Source organism: Marmota monax, unplaced genomic scaffold, assembly GCF_021218885.2.
Source record: "Marmota monax isolate L192 unplaced genomic scaffold, Marmota_monax_Labrador192_F-V1.1 WCK01_AAM20220418_F8-fsc00229, whole genome shotgun sequence".
Taxonomy (NCBI): domain Eukaryota; kingdom Metazoa; phylum Chordata; class Mammalia; order Rodentia; family Sciuridae; genus Marmota; species Marmota monax.
Genome location: NW_026693707.1, coordinates 1,014,273 through 1,035,824, shown reverse-complemented (window position 1 = coordinate 1,035,824; position 21,552 = coordinate 1,014,273). Strand labels below are relative to the sequence as shown.

General features: G+C 36.6%; 1 protein-coding gene across 2 annotated transcripts in view; it reads right to left on the bottom strand.

The window, feature by feature from the left end:
- Positions 1-21,552, bottom strand: part of Sgcd (sarcoglycan delta) — a 954,199-nt gene that overhangs the window by 574,862 nt on the left and 357,785 nt on the right. The gene's annotated exons all lie outside the window — the stretch shown is intronic.

The window sequence follows — 21,552 nt, the reverse complement described above, 5'->3', positions numbered from 1 at the left end:
AGGAGAACTGAGGATCAGTGGTGTTCCTATAATTATTCATTACTTGGGGCAAATTTGGGTGAGTGAAGTAAGCAGATCTTTAGAAAAACAAGCAATGTCCTCATAATGGTCTATTGATGAAGCAAGACAAGGAGACAATGTATCACTCCATCTTGAAACAATTGTCTCATTTGTTTCCTAAGGTTCCAACCTTGCTTGTTCCTACTGGCCACTGCATCCTGGCTTTACCTCCTCCTAGTCTTCACCATCAGGGCATCCCAGGAGTGTCCTGAGTCTCCTCTTTGTGTGCACCAACACTGCAGAGCCTTGTCCAGCCCCATAACTAGAGATACCACTGATAGACTGCCAACCCTGAGATTTGTCTCCAGGTCCAGATAGTTGCCCTGAACTCCAAACTCATCTATCAACCATCGATTCAAGAACTACTTGGAATTCTAATAGTCATGTCAGCTATATCATGCCTCTAGTCACCTTCAAAAATAAAGCCCCTCTCTTCCTAGTTCAGTCTTTCCCACTTGGTAGCAACTTCATTCACCCAAACCCTCCAAGTCAACCTTGACTTTCCCCTGTCATTTAAGCCCCATGATCTCTATTCCATCAAAAAGTTCTAATGCCCCTATATTCAGAGTAAATCAAGCAGCTGGCCATTTCTTACCCCTTCCTTCACTACCACACTAGTCTAAGACATAACAGATGTGTCTAGATGCACAGTAGGCTCTCCCAGGCCATGACTGTCACTCTTTTGAGAATGACACTCCCTTACACAAAACCTTCCATGCTACAGAATTGAAGCAGAAAAAAATGACCAAAGAGACCTGCAAGGAGCAGCTTGTTTCTTCCTCTCCAGCTCCGCTTCTAACACGATTCTTGTGATATTTGAAACCTTTGAACTTGCCTTCCCCTTAACCCGGAACTCTATTTTCCACTTATTATTTCATATCTTTTCCCAAATGCTATCTGTGCAAGAAGTTTATCTAATCATCCCATTTAAAACTACAGACCCTTGCTGCATCCCTCAGTGCCCTGTGTTTAAAACTTGAGAAAATTTTCTTATTTAGTTTGTATTTACTTGCTAATTGTCTGCCTTCTCCAAATAATACATAAGCTTCATGCCAGCAAAGAATTTTACCACTGGTATTCTGTATCCCAGGCACTTTTCTCACAGCCTAACATGAAAGTGGAACTCACTAAATATTTTTGAATGAATGAATGAACAAACAGGAACCTAAAATCCTCAACAAGTATGTAATGCTGAATACATGAATGTCTTCTGGCATTGATCTCAGGAAAAGGTTTGGATAGCCTGGCAACCTCACTGGTACTTCTACCATGTATTTCTTCCCTCCTTTTATTCCATGCCATTATACCTTGTTCTTCTTGAAATTTCACTCCCTGCCTTAGAGAAGATATAGGAGAAAAGGGAATTCAGGGATAAACAAGAGGAAAGAAAGAAAGGGTGAGAGTTAGAGTTATTTATGGAAAAGGTATAGGGCAGGTTCAAAATCACTTTGGATCTAAGTTTAATTTAGTCATCAATTTGTCATGTATATTTGGGCTGTTTCCCTTACTTTCCCTGGTTACCTGTTTCCTTACAGAGTCAAAAAATATGCCCTCTAAGATTTTAAACTCCACACAAATGATTATTTCTGTTTTTTTTTTTAATTAATAAAAGGTTCCCTTTCTCTCAGTCACCTAACACTGGTTAGGAAGTAAGGTACAGTGTTAATGACTAGACTTGGGGATAATCATAGTACTGACATCCTGATTTCACCACTGTGAAACCCTTCAAGTTCTTTAAGTATCAATACATTCAGCTTTCCTAAGACACATTGTTTTTTTCTGTAATTTTAAAATGACAAAGCTGTACCTGTCCTGTTGTGATATCCATGAAAATGTAATAAAGTCATGTAGGTAAATCAGTGCTTATTGCATAATATCTAAGTACTCGATAAACAATTTCTTATGATTTTTTTGTTGTTGTCACAGGCTTATATTTCATGATTATATTTAATTTATTTATATTTTGTGATTTTATGACATTTCATGATTTTATTTACCTTTATCTCATTTCCCACCAGAGTCTGAATCTTTTCCACATTTTCTCAAGCATAATTGCTTCTCTGTAATCCTTGGCAACTGGAAAGGGATTCATTCCATGATATAGGACGACAAACTAAGAAGATGTCCATTAGCCCTTGATGACTTTAGTAACTTTCTCTGGACCCTCTCCAGGCTCACAAGTATGCAGTTACCCCAACCACTCCAGGCTAGGGGCAGATGGCATAACTGTAACACAAGAGTCAAGTTTTTTGGCTAATTTTATGTCCTCTTGCTGATGATACTCAGCAATTTGGGAATGATCTTGGCCCTAGTTTTAGAGCAAGCTGATAATCATCATGCCACAGTATACAATTATTCCTGCAATCAAAAGCCAAGAGACACAACTTTGGAAAGCAAATAATGCTGTAATTCGGCACAATGATATATGGAGTTATTAAAGAAATTGTGCTGACTACTTTGAGAATTTAAGTCTCAAATCTATCCAAATGCATCTTTTTTTCTGATATTAAGAAACTCTCTGGGGGATGGGGATGTGGCTCAAGCGGTAGAGCGTTTGCCTGGCATGCACAGGGCACTGGGTTGGATCCTCAGCACCACATAAAAATAAAAAATAAAGATGTTGTGTCCACCGAAAACTAAAAACTAAAAAATAAATATTAAAAAAACTCTCTCTCTCTCTCTCTCTCTCTCTCTCTCTCTCTCTTTAAAAAAAGAAAGAAACTCTCTGTTTAGATAGTAATAATATGAAAATATTCCACCTCCCTTTCAGATTTAGTTATGCCCTAAACTAAGAAATAATTTAAGTGTTGAAGGGAAAAATTACCTGCAATCCATTCTAAGTTATTCAAGGCCCTGGTCAGAAATGAACTTATTTAATAAATGTTTAAGGAGTATATACCATCTGCTGTGCACTTTGTTAAGGACTGTGGCTGTGACAGGAACTATGGAAGACTTTATTCCTGCTCTCATGGAAAGTCTTCTATTCCAGTGGTTGTTCTTTGGGATTTGCTAACTTCTGCCCAGATGTGGGAGAAAATGATTACCTCCTCCACGGTGGTTGATTCTCCTAAGTAGTGCCCCAGTGTGTGCTGACATAAGCAACCCAATCCCTGATAGAGGCAGTTCTACAATTCTTGGTTTTCTTGGGAAACTAACTCATTTCCTTAATTTGCTCACCATGCCCCACCCTCACACATCTTTTCTGAGCGGATCCTGGTTTATTTCTCTCCTACAGCAAAAAAAAAAAAAAAAAAAAAAAAAGAAAAGAAAGAAAAAACAGCCAATTCCACAGAGACCCTGTCCACCATCAAGATGCCACCTGGTGTGGTCAAGGCACAAGTTTCAGAGGACATAGCTGAAGTAATGAGCTTCTCTGTAATCCTTGGCAACTTGGAAAGGGATTCATTCCATGATATAGGAAGACAAACTAGGAAGGTGTCCATTAGGAATATCATCAAGGAAAATAATGTCAAGAAAGCACCAGTGTCTCTATGGATGCAGTGCTAATCACAGAGGTGGTGGCAGCTTGCCTGTTGGGCAGCCTTGAAGGCTTCAGTGAATGTGTGATTTTTCAAGAGGTCTCAGTTAGAGACGCTCTGATGGCAGAATATGAACCACACCTCTTGAATGGCTAGGCTGAGTTAAAAATGAACTCTGTGTGCTTAAAGCATGAGCAGGCAACAACCCATAGATCCAACTGTATGGAGACAGATTTGCCAAAGAGGCAGGCATCCAGAGAAGGCAGAAGGAAGAGGGCAAGAGGAACTGAAATAGATCTTTTTTTGAGGGGGGATACCAGGGATTGAACCCAGAGGCACTTGACCACTGAGCCATATCCCCAGCACTATTTTATTTAGACAGGGACTCAAAGAGTTGCTTAGTGCCTCACTTTGGCTAAGGCTGGCTTTGAATTCTAGGTCCTCCTGCCTTAGCCACCCAAGATGCTGGGATTATAGGCGTGTACCACCACGCCCGGCTCTAAATTGGTCTTGAGGAAGAATTTTGAGTGGAAGTGTGTTGTTCCAACAAGGTTGGGCCCTACTAGAAAATTGGGAAGTGGAGAAACATTGTTCACCTCTCAAGGAGACACAAATATAGCTGGTAGGTAGAAGGGGCTGTGCCTCACTAACAAAAAGCACCCCTGACTCCAGGTTTGCAATGTAGAAATTACTTCCATTTTCATAGAAGGAAATTGAGATTTGGAAATTGGATGCATTTGGAAATCATATAACTAGAAAGTGGCAGTGTCAGGATTCAAACTCAGAACTAAATCTGGAGCTTCTTAGTATTCACCAAGCAAACTGCAAATCACTGTTAGTCCTCTCCTAGATGTTATTTCTGATGAAACCTACCTCTGACACTCAGAAATGTCATGATTTGAAAAACTTTATTCTTCTATGAATATAACTAGATATTGGCTCACTCAGTCTGCTAGGGAGACTGAAGATACTCAGATCAGAGAAAGTGCATTTATTTCTTCAAAAGCCCTGTTAAGTAGAAGATAGCAATGAGCAGTGAAATGCAGACAAGGTCACAAGTGTTCTTTAAATTCTTTTAAGGTCCTTCTTTAAACCACTTCCAAAGTAGACAAGAAAACAAAGGGTGGTAGTTAATTTATAAAAAATAAAGAGAAGTAAGGCAGCTAGTTGGAAATTGTGTGAAGACAAAAGCACTAATGGGACTAACTCTCGACAGGGTTCATTGGTGTTGATGTGATGTTAGGAATTATGGCTATAATTCTCTCCTGTTATCTGGGAAGGAGGATTCCTTTAGTAGCACAGGCACACTAAGGTAACTTCTGACCAGCAACTGACCCCAGTGCCCACATTGACATGGGAGTGACTTGTAGATGAAGCCCCCCCCCCCCCTTAATATGATGGCCACCATGACAGTTCTGGAGAGAACCAACTAAGGTCAAAAACTTCACCACCTACATGAAGGGGGAGTTGAACACCTGATCAACAAGGAGTTCAGAAGGTAGTCCCCAGTTCTCCTGGTAAACATCATACAGAAATAAAATTGGAGACAGCACTGTCTCCTTTGTTGTTCTCTGCTTGGAGATGGCCCACTCTCTCCCTTGAGAGTTCTTTTTGCTTAAGCCTCACTTTTCTTTTACTTGATTTTCACCTCACTTTCACTTCTGATAAAGTTCTCTTGCATGACTTTTAGTGTCTGACTTTAAATCTTCTTCTGTCGGTACACAAAAACCAAAGTTTGGAGTTTCAGCTCCCTGCTTTCCTGTGGCAGCCCTAGAGGAGGTCATACCACATGTCAGAACAGTTGCTTCCTGGGAAACAAAGATAGGGAAACTGGCCTTAAGTCACTGTGGTTGGTCAGTCCCGGTTGTAATACGTGGATTATGCTTTCCACCAGCTGACATTACCAAACCATTTTGGGCGTTTAAGACATAAAATACTTTGGGGATCTAGGTGCTCAACTGTAACTGGAACCATCATTTGAGCTAGCTCAATAGCAAAGTCCTTACCTTCTGTTCATTTTCAGTCTGGACACCAAACAATTGAATTGCTAGGGAACAGCAAAAGAAAATCTGTGCTGCTGGGTTTTAAGGATTAGAGAAAACAGCTAGTGACTTTTAGAAGCCTGATCTCTTGCCAATACATTAGCACCTTATTTTCCTACCTGGTTAGCCTTTTAAATTGGATGGTGAAATTAAAGGGACTCTAGAAGAAAAGTCACCAAATGTTATAATGGGATTTTAGGACATTTCTTGGCACCTGAGCTAATTGGTGATCTGTAGTCTTCTCTGCTGGTTAATGAAATATGCTAATTTCATACACTCTATAAAGTGTGTCAAACTCTGATATTCCTTATGTAGCAACAGCAGTGCCTGCAAGACAGGGTTTTAAAATGGGTCTTGAGTATATGTAGAAAAATAAACACCCATCCTCAACCCTTCTACGTATACTCTCTAAGCCTGACATTTGCTATTTTAAATATCTAGAAATACAGGCCCACACTTTGCTATAGGAAATTGGTCTTTCTCACCAGACAACAGTCCTCATTCCCAGCCTAAATAATAGTCAGGTGTATATGAGATCCCTAAAAATATCCCTCTTTTCAGGATTTATGTAATCAGTACAACTCTCTCTACATACCTGTGTACCAACACACCATGTAGATACTGCATATTAATCACATGCTCTAAACCACTGAGCTAACTCCCAATGCTACAGTCTATCCTCCTAAAATCAGCAGCAGCAGGCAACCCCACAGGGCCTCAAATCCAGACAGTGGACTTTCTGTGCTGCCTCAAACCTAGACCATGGCTGACGTCACCACATCCTCTTTACTTTGGTAGTGTGGAAAAATGGTTGGACCACTTACTTAGGTAGACAGTGATTAAATTATCAGGTGTCTTGTTGAAGAGCAGCTTTTCAAATATCTCCAGAAACCCAATGCAATAAAGAAACTGAATGGAATCATTGACATCAGCAGCACCAAAAAAAGATCAGCATCATATCGATCTTAAAACGTCGGCCTCTGATCTTCTGTTCTGAGTGACAAATGTAAATTAGATCTACATTACACCACCATGAAAACAAAGGAAGAATGTTCCGTGAAAACCTGTCATTCCAGGAGGCTGTCAATAAGAACACTTGTTTGCCTTGATAGAAAGATTCGAAGATAACAATGGCTAAAAGTATACTATACCTGCCTGGGTTTGATTCCTACTGTAGCTGCTAACTAGCTGTGTCCCTGGGCAAGTTATTTAACTTCTCAGTGCCGCAAATGCAACATAGAAATCATAAAAATGTCAAAGAGTTCTTGGTGAGAGTCAATTTTAAAACACTTAAAATAGTTTCCAGAAAGAAGTTAAGAATGTAAGTGTTTGCTGCTAGTATTAAATGTTGCATGATGGTTGGGATTTCATTGTGATTTAATAGAAGTCAGGAAGAAGGAAAACAAGACTAACATAGCACATATCATCCAGGTGGGGTATATAAACCCTAGAGAACTAGATAGAAGTTCAGAGGATTAAATTAGACTTAAATAGGCTTTTTTGAGTACAATGGAACCATGTTTGGATGGGACTTTTCTTACCTATTACATAGGTAAAACTATGCCTCCACTATGTTTCAGAAGGATGGATTGTAGTGTTGGGAGTGAACTCAGTTGTAGAGCATGTGATTAATATGCACAAGTCCTGGGTCCAATCCATAGCATCAAAAAATAAGAAGCAAAAAGTATAGTAAATATGATATAATTTTGTGGCTCCAGCCTCCTAGTCCAAGTAATTCACAGTATAGGTTCTGTTTCATATTTATTTCTTTGAGGCACATATGGAGCTACTATGTTGATACAATGTCTGAGTATGGACATAAATGAGTCACTCATGCGTGATAACCTTCACTGATGTCTGACAAAGCTATACCATTTCCTTGCTAAGTCCATGGTGGCAAACAGGAAAGGCAGACCTGCCACATTGTTTTGATGAGTAAATCCAGAGAATCTGGGGATGAGAGAAGTTACTTCCCAACCCCTGAGTTCTTTCTGAAAACACAAATATAATCATTATTGGTAACAAACTAGAAAAATTCCAGACTGTTATGTGTCGAGTTTGTATGGGTCAGCACTGTGTTTTCCTCGTTTTGTCTTATGAAAATCTTCCAATAAGCAGCTAATGAGATGGATAGAGAAGGTAAAGCTCAGTGGTAAAGTAACTTATGCACCACCATGTGGTGTGAATTAGACCCAGGAGAATCCAGGGCCCAGGTCTAGGCTTCTGTTCACTATGTTCCATTTCTTCCTGTTGAGCTTCAAAGTCATCTTTGTGATAAAAATTGTGAACATGTTTTTCCAGTTTGTGGCTTATCTCCTTACATTGCTTAATGGTATTTCAGGAGGGGTAATCTCTTCATAAGAGTACAGTTAATATTCCTAATATACAAAGATCTATTACAGAGAAAAAAATTTGTGTCAAGGAAAATAGAGATTATTACAAGAGAAACTTAAAGGGGAAAAATATCTGCAGATAGCCTATGAGCTCAGCAACACTCATGATAGGAATAATGCAAATTAAGGAGGAGAAAATCAGAGCATCAATGAGAATAATAACTGCAAAGGATTAAACTACTACTGATATATTTAACTCTATGAATCTATAATGATGCTAAAAAAAGAGAATAAACTTTTCATTGGTCATTTTTGGAGAACCAAATCATTATGAAAATGGAAAATGGTAGAAAAACAAGCATTTTTTCTGTCTTTTCTTGTGGTATCTAAATAAATGCTGATAAATTCTCATTTGCAGAAGAGTTTTTCACCAAAAATGAAAAAACAACAATGAAATTTGAATGTCAACATTTTTTTAAACATAAGTAAAATAGTAGATGTAGGTAATGATGATTGGTGGCTGCTAGCATCACAAAAGAAAGAGTTGTTACATGCCTCCTGATGGAAATACATACCTTCACCTATGAAGTCATTGTGCCCAGAATAGGCAGCCTGAATCAGATCAAGCCTCTGTCCTTAATTCCTAGTCTCAGGGAGCTCAGTAACTAGGGATATACCATACACACTGTCACATGAATGAGATCAGTAATGTCAATCTGATGGACTGTAGCAGGACAAAAACCAGACTGCCTTCTACAAATAAATATCCAGGAAAGTAATGGGCAGTGATGGGGAACCTAGCATTCAAAATAGCCATACTAGAAATCAAAGTTCATTTTAATGGCTGGAAGTTCTTTCGATCTTGATTTATAAACAATATGTAAGAAAAAAAAATGTCATCAGTAATTTGAAAAATGACTCAATATTTAGTGATACTAAATAACTGCTAACATCTTTGCAATAACAGCACCATTGATAGATGTACAAAAGGGATCTCACCTTTGAAAGATAAACATGTTTCATTTTATATGAAATGTTTAAGGAGGAAGTGTTGCTATGAGTGGGATTTTGAGCCCCGGGGATTTGGGTAACGTACACAAAACTGTTCATGAACTGGTAGCTTCTGAAGTTGGTCTAGTTAAACAAAGGATCCCACTACCTTGTTCTCTGTACTTCAATATAGGTTTTAAATTTTCCATAACAAAACTAGAATATAGATAACTATTTGCCCAATAGAAGTGCATAGAGTATCTGCATGATAAAAGAAGTCTACTAGAATGATTATACTAAACTTCTTCAGGAAACGGATGGTTTTAACCTTTTTAAAGTTGGACCTCTTTTCCTAGTAAGTTTGGGACACATTAACAGAAAGAGGCAAATTTATTTTACAATTTCCCCATGTGAGGTTTTAAACACTGGTGATGCTTTTTTGTTCAAACAATTATGAACCAAATTATTACAAAGTCTTAGGATTTGCTAGAGCCAGATGATAGGCATAAATATATTCATTTATCAGAAAATGGGTATGCCAATATTTGGACATAGAAGCAGCTGCAACTTGTGTGGGGGTGAGTTATACACATGGAACTACACATACACATGCACACACTATTGATTATAGCAGTTTTAGGTTCACAGCAAAACTGAATGGAAAGAACAGAGTTCCCATATACCCTTTGTGCTCCACTTTTTCTCATAAAAACCAAGAGGACTCACCCACAATACCCAAAGTGGCACGATAGTTATAATCAATGAACTATTATAGTGACATACCATTATCATCTAGACCCCAGTATACATTAGAGTTTGCTCTTGGTACTTAACATTCTACAGTTTGTTATTTATATATTTTTTAAATAAAATGTACCCACCATGACAGTGTCATACAGAATGGTTTCTCTACCATAAAAAGCCAGACTGTTTTATTCATCCCTCTTTACCCCCAAATCCCTAACACCCACTGCTCTTTATACTGTCTCTATAGCTTTGTGTGTTCCAGAGAGTCATATTATTGGAATTTCATAGTATGCAGCCTTCACAAATTGGCCCTTCATCATTTAGCAGTATATATTTAAGGCTCCTCCATGTATTTTCATGGCTTGCTAGCTCATTTCTTTTTAGCACTGAGTGATAATCCATTGTTCATTCACCTAATGCAAGGTATATTAGTGGGTTCCAACTTTAGGCAATTATGAATAAAGACATTATAAACATCCATATGCAGGTTTTGGTGCAGACATAGTTTTCCATTCCCTTGGGTAAATTCCAAGTAATGTTACTGCTGTATCATATGCTAAGAGTATATATAGTTTTGTAAGAAATCACCAAACTGTCATTCCCATGTGGCTATACAAAGAGGTTTAATTTTTAAAAATTAGTTCTTAATTTAAAATTACATGCAACCAATATGACTCTTGAAAACATCTTTGGAGACAAAAGCTGTTGAAGCTGACATTCGGTATCTCAAGCCCCTGTGTTTTATGTTCTATAAGTTCAGGGAATTTTTCAGTCTTCACTGTGTTCTGAGTACTCAGAATAGTGCTGGCATTTAGTAAGTTCTCATTGAATATTTGTTAAATGAATAAATCAATCCAAGCAAGAAACCTCTCCTCCAGTTTTGTAACAGTTCTTTGGTTGAACAGTAAAGTGAAGACTCATCCTTAGGGGCCATATAGTGTGAAAAAGTATATATTTTTAAACAATAGAGTCTCACTCAGTTAGACAAAGTCCTCACCTTATAAAAGGTGTGAAGGGCTGGGAGAGAAAGAAAGAAAAGCAAAATCCTGTCTTTCTTGGTACTCAGAGAGAGGCATGTACTCATTGTATGGAATGAGGATAGAATCCTCTACACTGTTTAAATAGTTCCATCTTTTTTTGCCATGCACGTACAGTTGAATTTGCATAAATTAAATGCACATAAGCTGAGAGTCTACCATAATTGCAAAACCATTGCATTGGAAATAACCCTTCATTGAAATCACATTAGAAACCAGAAAGATTAAATTAGATTTAGAAACATATTTAGCCCTATCAAGAGGTAGATTACAGAAAGTTTCTAAAACAACATAGATACACAAAGCAGGACATCAAAGGCCTGGCTAAGAAATTAAACCACCTCACCACCTCCACACAGAGGAGAAAGATGCTATCTAACTTCAAGGCATGGACTACCAGTCACCCAAAACCTGAAGCTCTTGTTCTGCAAATGTCAGATTCCTGAACGCAAGCAATTCATTTATTCATCTAGTTTCAGTTTCCTATAGTATAAAAGAGGCATAACAACACCCTCTGCCTATGGCTGTTGAAAGGAGAGACTATATATGCCAGGTGTAGCCTCTGGTTCTTAATTCTCAAATAAATAAAAAAATTGCTAATATTCCCCTACATCAAGGATGAATGATTGAGAATTTATTTGAATCTTGTTACCTCCACATGTTTGTTGATCCCAAGTATTTCCAAGACCTCGTGCTTCCTAGTCATAGTACCAGAAAAAATTATATTTTAGTATTTATTAAGAACTCACAGAGCCCTGTGAATTACATAAATGTGCCTTAGATTGCTGGCTATTATTTTTCCCTCACCCTTTTTCCAGGGAAATGTGAAGCTAAATTAGTCACTTATCATAAAGTTCTCTGAAAACATTAAAGCCCAAAGAAACGCTTGATAATTGTTCTTAGCCATCTGGCACCGAGTGATGCTCATGAACTTACATGAACCATTTGGCACAAATCCAAAAACGTCTATCTTAATTTTACATCTCACTTACTGAAAGTTCCAAGTTGAGAAATTTCATAAGAGGAGAAAATCATTTATAAAAAGAAAAACAAATGGGTAAATCCTTGAGCTCATTTATATTCACATAGGAAATCTTATCAAAACCTACCTCCATTACCTGGCTTTAACTAATTAACCTAAGATAACAATATTTACCTCCCAAAACATGCACACACATTCATACATACTATAATACAAATCATATAGCATAACTTGTGGTTGCTTTCCTAAGCCCTTCCTTGTGGTGAGAAAGACATTAATGCCTCTCACGGGAAGAGAGCTATCTCTGCTATGGGTCTCTGTCCCCAAATCATAGTCTGTTCCACCAAAAGCAGACCTCTACTTGCCTAGATCATTATAATATCTTTTCTCTGGTCTCTAACCCATCTAGTTTAGTGGGTTCCAATCCACTGTCTACCATAACTACAAGGAGCTTATAAATATAAAACATTTCCATTTTTCTGTCCATACTTTTCAAAGGCTTCCCATTGCCCTCAGAATATAATCCCAAATTCTTAACATTGCTTAGAAGATGCTCTAAGATGTGGTCGTGAACTATCACCCCACCAGCTTCATCTTGTACCATTCCTCTCCTACACTCAGTGCATTGGGGGCCACCATTTCCACCACTGAGTGCTGCCGTGATCCACCTGGACTTACTGTCCTGAGCACATTAGAATTTGAAGATGAGATCTTTGCCCCACATACTCTCAAAAGAAAACATAAAAACACATTTAGGGGTGACTTATGAGGGACATAAACCCTTGTGTTTCTCCTCATTCATGAGGAGGCTGAGTCAATTGGGTCAGGGATATTCCAGAACTTAAAGTATTTCCTTTCTTTCTTTAATAATGCAAATATATTCAATATGCTACAAACATTTTCTAATATTTTCTCCCATTTAAATGCACTGTATTTCTCATTCCCTCTCCCCACTCCAAATATCAAACACTGCACAACATATTTAAACCCCCCATAATTTACGTAAATGGAACCTCAACAACAAAGTCACTACTCAAGCAGGATTGGAATAAAACGGAACCATTCTCCCAGGATAATCAGAAGAACATTACTTATCTTTCAATGATTTTTATGACAAGCTCCAGCTTCTGAAAATTACTGGATATTACTCTAAAAATAAAACATTAGAGATAATTACCCCTTAGAATGGAACAAATCATTAAATTAATTTTAAAAGTTATCTTGGATATGGGGGAGAGAGTACTTATTTAAAAAAAAAAAACTGTGGCCAATATACATGAAAAAGCTCATTTCTGAGAGGAAATAGAACAAAAATTCCTTCATGCTTTCTGAAATTCATTTTGCTATTGTTAATAACCAGTCCAATGCTCCCAAACTTCACAGAGCCCTTGATAAGAATTTCAGAAAGCATGTGATAGGAAAAAGAGATGCACATTAGGAGTGAAGAGAAAATATCTTTCTTAATTTTGAAAAATAAAGTTTGGGAATTCTTTGGGAACTCAGTAAGAATAAGTTAATGGAGAAATATGACTGAAATAATTCTAAGACAAGCAATATATTTAAACCTATAGAAGCCAGTAAAACAATTAAAGGAAATTAGTAATATTAAAACCTAAATCCTATTCATTTGTATTGACACATTTCTTTCCCCCTACAAACTTACAAGGAAGCCTCCATCATAAATCTCTATTTCACACATGGGGGAAACTAGAACCTGGCACAACTGAACAGTCCTGGGGGTTGAGTCAAGGTGGCTAGATCTCAAAGTCCACAATGATGACCATGCCACTGTGCTATATCTCCTGTCTTGAAGAAAGTCAGACACAAAGGAATGCACTAAACTTTACACCTGAACATTGAATATTACACTGATACCCGTAGCAGAGGTGAGTTAATAGCTCCTGATAATGCAGGAACAGAAACACAGAATATTGTACAAATGAGAAAACTAAGTCCTAGAGATGTTCTTACTTGACCTAAATGATACAAGACCTCCTGATTCCTAATCCATAGTTGTTAACTAATTTGGCAAATAAATTAAACAGTGATGATAAATTGTTTGGTTCCCTAAGTGCAAGACCCTGTGAAATCACAAGTGAAGGACAGCCAACACTTGGGGCCTTCATAAGGCCCCAAAGTGGGCCTGGCTGTATAAAAATGTAAAAGGGGGAGAGAGGTAGAGACGGTTCCAGGCAGAACACATTGCATATGGAAAGGCCAGGAGGAGAGAATGTTGTGCTCTCAGAGTTTAAAAAAATGCAAGTTAAATATTTCAAGGATGGAATGTTCTAAGAATCCAGAAAGGAAAAATAGACCAGGATAAGGTCCTACAGACTACATTAGGGAATTTAAACATATTAAATTCATTTTAGTGTTGAGGGGTTATAAAGACTTGTAGTTGGTGTGGTTTTCTCCTCTACCTCTGCATTCCATTCCACTTCCTCTGCACATCCCCGACCACAGAGTAGCCAGAGAAGAGCCAAATAAAACACAGGGATTTACATCTACACAGGCACCAAAAGGAAAAAGGATGAAACCACTGGAAGAAAAACTAGTCAAAAGGAGCAAAGTTTAACTTGTACCATGAGCATGCACACATGCTGCAGAACAAGGATCTGGATTTGAAGAGCTAGCCTATCAGCACACAACTGCCTTCGTTAAGGATTTGTTCTTTTTGTTTTGTGAGAGAAATCCATAACACAAAGATCTTTATTTGCAACTTCCCATTACTCTTTGGAGTCTAAGTATTATAAAGTGTAACACAAACCTTAAGGAACAAACTCCTGTCCATTTCCTTGCTCCCTGTTTTGACTTATTCGCAGTGAAGCCAAGTAAGGAAACTGACCAACCCTCTTACCCATGAGTTTCTCTCTGTCATTATTGATGAGAAGTTCACAAAATTTATGAAATAAAAGCTATACATTTGCTTAGGAAAGGCAATTAAGGCTAGGTAGAAATTTCATCTGTGGATATTAATACTGTCAAAGATAATATCAGTGCCCTGAACATCCTTCAACCAAATAAAATTAGAAATTGTACGATTGTTTCAAATAAAATTTAAAACACCTCATGGACTGAGGATGGATCTCAGTGGTAGAGCACTTGTCTACCATGTTCAGGGCTCTGGAGTCCATCGCCAACACAGGGGGAAAAAAAGTCATAATGATATATTCCATTTAGAATCTGAAAAATAAATACCCCATAAATTTCATTAATAATATATACAAGTATCGTGTCATAACAAACTATACTTGGTTATGACTTGTCCCATTTTGCAGAAATTCAGGCTTACAGATTAAATAACTTGCCCCAAGAGTTCCCAGTCACTGATCATTTAGAAAAAAAAGTAATTAAATCCTATATATATTGCTTGCCATATATACAAATGCCAGTAGGCAATGCTGTAGAGTAAAAATAGTCACATCATCAAAATGATAATATTAAAAGTGAAAATTAAAATTAAACATTAATGATATTTATTAGAAGGCACATGTCCTGATTTAATCATGTTTTTCTATCATAATAATTGATAGACCTTGGTATCAGAGTTAGTGGTCTTATTTCAATAAAAACTCTTGAAAATGCCCTACAATATACCAGCTCACCAAATTAGACATCTTCTATTCTTTATATAAAACATACCAACTGGATCCCATATCGTAACAAACACGAAGCTGCTAAACTAGGCTCTTACATTCACATATTTCTAACCTTATCAGTTGCACTGAGTTTCTTCTCAAACCTGTCTATTTCCAGTATTCTATTTATCCAAGCAGATGTTTCTACATGGACTATAAATACTATAAAATTCAACAAGTATGTGAAAGAATAATTCCTGTTTCCATGGAGAGTAAGTTGGAAAGCAGTGATAAAAACACTATTGTAAAATGGCAGAAAATATTAACTTGCATGAAAGGTACACGTCTAAAGTAGAGGAGGAGATAACCCTAGGGACAGGAGAGAAACAAAGATCAATCTTGTACAGTTGACTTGAGAGGTATGTGGCTAGACAGCTTCATGGAAGATGTGTTTGGTTTAACTTTCAAGAACCAGTATCATTTGGGAGAGTGAAAAATTATGCAAATTTTAATTAATAGAACCAAATACAGACCAGTGGTTAAATCTAATAGATAAAGGTGTAAGAAGCATAGTTTCATAGATAAATATTGAATTGGGAAAGAATAATAAACAAATGAGAAATTCCAATCTTGGTAACTGCATAAAGGTTTTTGACCTCAAGTCCTAGATGAGCTGCTAGGTGAATACATGGGTCTCCTATAATTTATGTAAAATGCCTTGTTATTTACATTTTTCTAGGGAGAGGCAGCCCACAGCTTTAATCCAAAAATCAAAGAGTGCTGACCAAAAGACTTATTCCAAGAGAAATTGATGGGCTAATAATACAGCTATTGTCTGTTTCCTGGAATAAGAAATATTAGAAGCTACTTGAAATTGTGAGCTTAATTTGCTTTTAAATATTGACAACAGGTATCAGAAGTAATGGATGATGATTTGGAAAGCAGAAAAATAATGCTAGGCCAAAAGGACAAAAAAAAGTGGAATGAATTTTTATCACATTTGGAAATACTCTTAATTAGACTGTAGCCTGTTGACAAGGTCTCTGACATAAAGAACCAACACCATGGAAGAAATATGTTCTGTAATCAAGCAAAATAATGAAAAATCAATAGGATACTCATTTTGTTAAAAAAAAATGGCTAACAATTTTCTCCAGGGTAAAGAATTTCTCTTTCATACTTAAGATATTGAAAACACTAGAATAATGCATCACTTTGCAATACAATAAATTAAAGATAAATGTCAGAGTGTTGTACTTTTCTATACTTAATGTCACTAAAAGGGGGATTCATTTTATAGACATCTCAGTGGGCAAGAAAATGTAGTAGTAGTATCTGTCTTCCAAAGACATTGATTTGATTCATGTGTCCATTCTAATACCCTGAAATCCTATTGCTATTAGCATGCTTCCAAGTGGTGAGCAGTTAAATATAGATCATTAGTCAGTGCATGTTTAATTACATATCAGTATTTCTCGAACATTAAAAATGTCTGCAGTTCAATTATCCCCACATAACAGGCCCTATTTTTCTACCCATTCAGCTAAGAACAATGCAGCTGCAAAATAGATTGTTCTTCATTTTAATCTGTGGGAAGGTGTTGCAGAGAGATGATTTCAAAATAAAAGCAGAATACACCTGTTCCCCTACTTCACATCCTAGGAAGAACACAAGCTCCTGTGTTATACCTTCCTATATGCATGTGAATTCCAGCAAAGCAGTCTTGGTCAGCCCTCTCTCTCTCCTTCACTACTTTCACACAACTAACAATCTTGCTTTTCACAGCTAGTCTTGCAAGTTCAAGACATGCAAAATGGCTCAATTTCCCATTTAGATGATCTCAACTCTGGTATAGAGATTCTGTACATAAGAAGATCATTCTCAGAGATTTGGATCACTGCATGTGGTTACCAACACAACAGCATTCAGCTGAGATCTCAAGTTATCTTTTGCATGGAGAGCTCATCCCTCAGAGGGGAGAGAAAATGATGGTGTTTAACTCCTGAATTTAAGACAGAAGAACCAGAAGAACAATTTAAAATATATAAGTGGTGCTTGGAATAATTTACTTGATTACACAAACTGCAAGTATTTTCCTTCATGTTTTTGTAATGAACCTGGCCATGAAAAAACAAATTTACGTCTCTCGTCTGTGTCATTATGAGCTGAGCTCATTTGGTGCGGAAAACCTACAGTTTAATTGCTTGATTTAAATTTGGCTAGTAGAATGCATACTGAAACATTACTCTTTTAATTATGTTAATTTATAACTGAAAAGCTAAATTTACAAAGGCAATAACATTAATTATTTACTTGCCCATTAAAATTGAATATATATTATTAAGTTAATTGGCTCCATAAGTCTGCCAAAAAAATTAAAAACAAGTTTGTTGTCTGATTTATATGGTGGACAGGGCACACATTCTCAGCAGGTTACCTGTTTTTCACTGGGTTACATGAAAATATGGGTAAAGTACTTTCCTTATCATGTGATACTCCATATATTTTCTTCTTTTGTTACAATACATTTTAAAAAGGAAAAGAAGGAATGAGGTAACTAACATTTATCCTGGGTTTTTTCTGCATCATAGTTTATGTTTTATCTCATTGAATCCTGAACTAAATAAAATACTATCATTATCATCTTTCTAAAGATGAAGAAATCAGAGTTTGGAAAGATTTAAAATCTTGCCACAATAAGTTGCAAAACAATCGATCAAATTCAGGACATCCTCTAGAAAGACTGAAGAGCTTACCGTTTATGTGATACTGTTTTAACACTGTTATTGAAACAGTATTACCAACAGATTGGACAATGGCTCACTCATGATGACTCCTTAAGGAGAAGAATTGCTTTAATGTCAGTGTCAAATTGTTTAATAAAAATTTTATTCATAGCCCCCATTTGAATATTGGCATTTTAAAAAAGCAAGCTTTTAGAACACAACCAAAAGTACAGAATTCACAGATTAGCACGTATCCTAATGACCTAAATCCAGAAAAACAGAAAGAAGAAAATTCAGCAAATACACTTCAATCTTATTTTTAAAGTGTTAGGGGGATCTGTCTTAGATTGTAACTCAACAAGAGAACTTACAAATTAAAGATTATAATGCTCATATTACTATACTCTTGGGCATACTGTGAATATCAAATGTGAAAGGAGATAAGGAAGAGCTATGAAAATTATCAAACATTATATAATTGCAAGTTAACAGAGTAAGACTAAGACTCTTTGCTACCTAAAAATTCCCAGGGAATTTACCCTGATTTACTATGGAAGCCATAATGTAGCTACACTGTCATGTAACCTGAAAGCCTTATAAAATTCCTCTAATACATAAAAGTTTAGTAAGTATTTGGTTCAGGGAAAAAATTAATTAATACGAGACCTTAACTGACACAATTAGTAAGAAGTCTTTAAGTAATATGCAATAAAATATTCTGAAATGAGAATGCTTTCCAAAAGGTCTGGGTCAACGTATCCATTAATATTTTAAGCAAGTTTTTCTATACACAGGAAAAACCAAAATATTAAGCATGAATTTATGCAGGCACACTTTAAATAATACAACTAAATTGCTAATTGTTATGAAGCAATTAGGGCCATATTAATATGTAATGAAAAGCAAATTTGTGCATTTTCTAAGAAAGATTTAAATTATACTTTGTCTGTCTGCAAGCCTACTGGGAAGTATAACAATATTCTATATTAGGTGACTCCAAGAAATATTTCCAAATGGGACTTGGTAATTTTGGAGATTTTCTGTAGTAGTTCTAAACCTAATATCATAATAAATTATCTTCTTAGATTGCCTTGAAACACATTTCCTGTATTATTCATTATGATGAAGTTTTGCTGGGGGCTAGGGTTTGAAACCAACAAATTAGGTTTAAATTACACTTTGGTTCCTTTTTTCTGTGACATTTAAGCAATATTGGACTATTTGTTGAAGACATAGGTCATTTTTAAAAAGACAGAAAAGACCATATATTTTTTTCTATCACTCAGCATCATTAAAATGGAAATATTTAATTTTAAGTGCATATTAAGCTGAGAAGAAATAAAGATGTGAATGAATGCAAACAGCATTTTAAGCCCTAAAAGGATTTTCATATCCTGAGATCTCCTATGACAGAATAATTCATCACCACTGTCTATAGCCTAATAATATCACTCAGTGTTAGAACTAGGCAAGATTCCTTATGCTCCAGTCTTTCGTTTTCATTTACAAAACCTGGAGTAGAAGGGGGGCTCAGGCATTGCTTTCTATACCACCCTGATAATTATTCTGATTTTGTGGAAAACTGAACTGGAAATAGCAGTAAGACCTTGAAATTCAACTATAAGCAGCTAAAATTTACCAAATCTAGCATGTCCCATCCAATTAATGAATCTCATATATTGATGACCGTTAGGAATTGCAGAAAAACCTTGTAATGAATTATAATAGGGGCAAAAGATCTGGCTTTAGGGTGAATTATTAAATCATATTTTACTGGTGAAAACATGTTTGAGCATTGGTGGCAATAATATCATTCAATCCAACACAGTTTTGCTGCTTTGAAGTGTGGATTTTTGTAAAAGATGAGTATAAAAGGAAAAATATATACATATTTATAGTAGTGGGCTCTCATTGAGTTCCTGAAGGAATTGCTACTTAAAAGCACATGTAATAGTCTGTATAAACTCAAATTGCTTTATTAAAGAGAGAGGGGACAGATGGTCTGTTATACTAGGTAAAGTACCAGTGTTGCAGAGAATGCACAGAATTGTGTGTTTGTGCTGCTAATCAAACAGTTATCAACATTGGTTTATGTGTGACATCTGAAACATCTCAGAAGCTGCAAAGATCTGGATACACACATCAGCGGGATTGAGTCAACCAACATAGCCTATAGAACTATCTCACTGAAGACAAACATTCTGAAAACAGCTCCCTTGAATAGAGAAAACTCAAAAACTATAAAAGAGTTCTTCAGAAATATTGGCAATCAACTAAACCACTTCCTTACCAGTATAATGCATATTCTCCCACATGGAAGAGGAACCAAGAAATCTGTATTTGCATCTAGAGAACAAGTTCATCACTGGATGGGTTATAACAGTTCACTGAATAGAAGCTAGGTTAAAATGAAAGGCCCAATTACATGTTTTGATACATTAGCAACCCTCTAATTTTCTTCTACTTTAAACTACAAAGTAACCATCTGAAAGCATACCTAATAACTTTCTTAAAAATTCTGGCCACAAGATACTTTTTTTAAAAAAATCAGGAACTTAATTGTTTCTGTAATATTTATTACTGAACATGTGCAGGACTGTTCAAAGTTTTAGTAATGACAGACCCTGAAAGAATAATAAGATAGGTACAGAGTTGAAGTTCTCCTGGCTTTCAGTACAGATAATGTCATCTCACCCAGAGGGGAGGGGAGAGAGCTGTAGAATCCATAAGGTAGATGTTTCTATAAACTTATAGACATTGTAACCTAATCAATAAATTTATGGTCTGGCTCTGAGATTTCCTTTAGATTTTCAAATATCCATTATATAATTTTTTTATCTAAAAATTCTCTAAAATATGGGATTTCCCCTATTGTTTGAGTTATAGCCAGAAGCTACAATGCCTCATAGTAAATATGAAGAATTAGTGAAAATGCCATGGAATGTAATCAGTAAGGGCACATTTTTAGAAATGGCACAATGATTAGCCTTCTAAAACCTTCATTTTCAAATATAAAAGGCATAGACCTCTATAAATAAATCAAAGGAGCAATAAGAATTCATTTGGAAGAACTTCCCTAGTAAAGGCAAAAGCACATCTCTATACTCTGGGTGCTGTTTCTTGTTAATCACTATTGACTATGCCAGGCTCACAGCTTTCCCTGGCCTCTCATGTTTTCCTAGTGGACACATGGTGCACTAGTGAGGTACAGAGCTGACCAGAAATCTGAGATCTCACTGCATGTACCCAAACAGATTCCATCCTATGCACCATCACGTGATTAGCTTGACACATGGTAGCATCTTAGGAACATGCCAAACTGAATCCTCAGCAGGGCGAAGAGCATCTCAGTGTCATTTTTCTGAATGCAGTTAGATTCTGAATGCCTCGTCTCAGGCTATCTGTGCTGCTGTGACTGAGTACCACAGATTGGGTGGCTTCAGCAACAGGAATTGATTTCTCACAATTAAAAGGTCAGAAGAACAAGATCAAGGGAACAGCATATAAATGTCAGGAGTGAGGGGGCATTCAGTCCAGCCTCCTAACCCCAGGTGGGTAAGTCTGTGCCTTATCTAGTA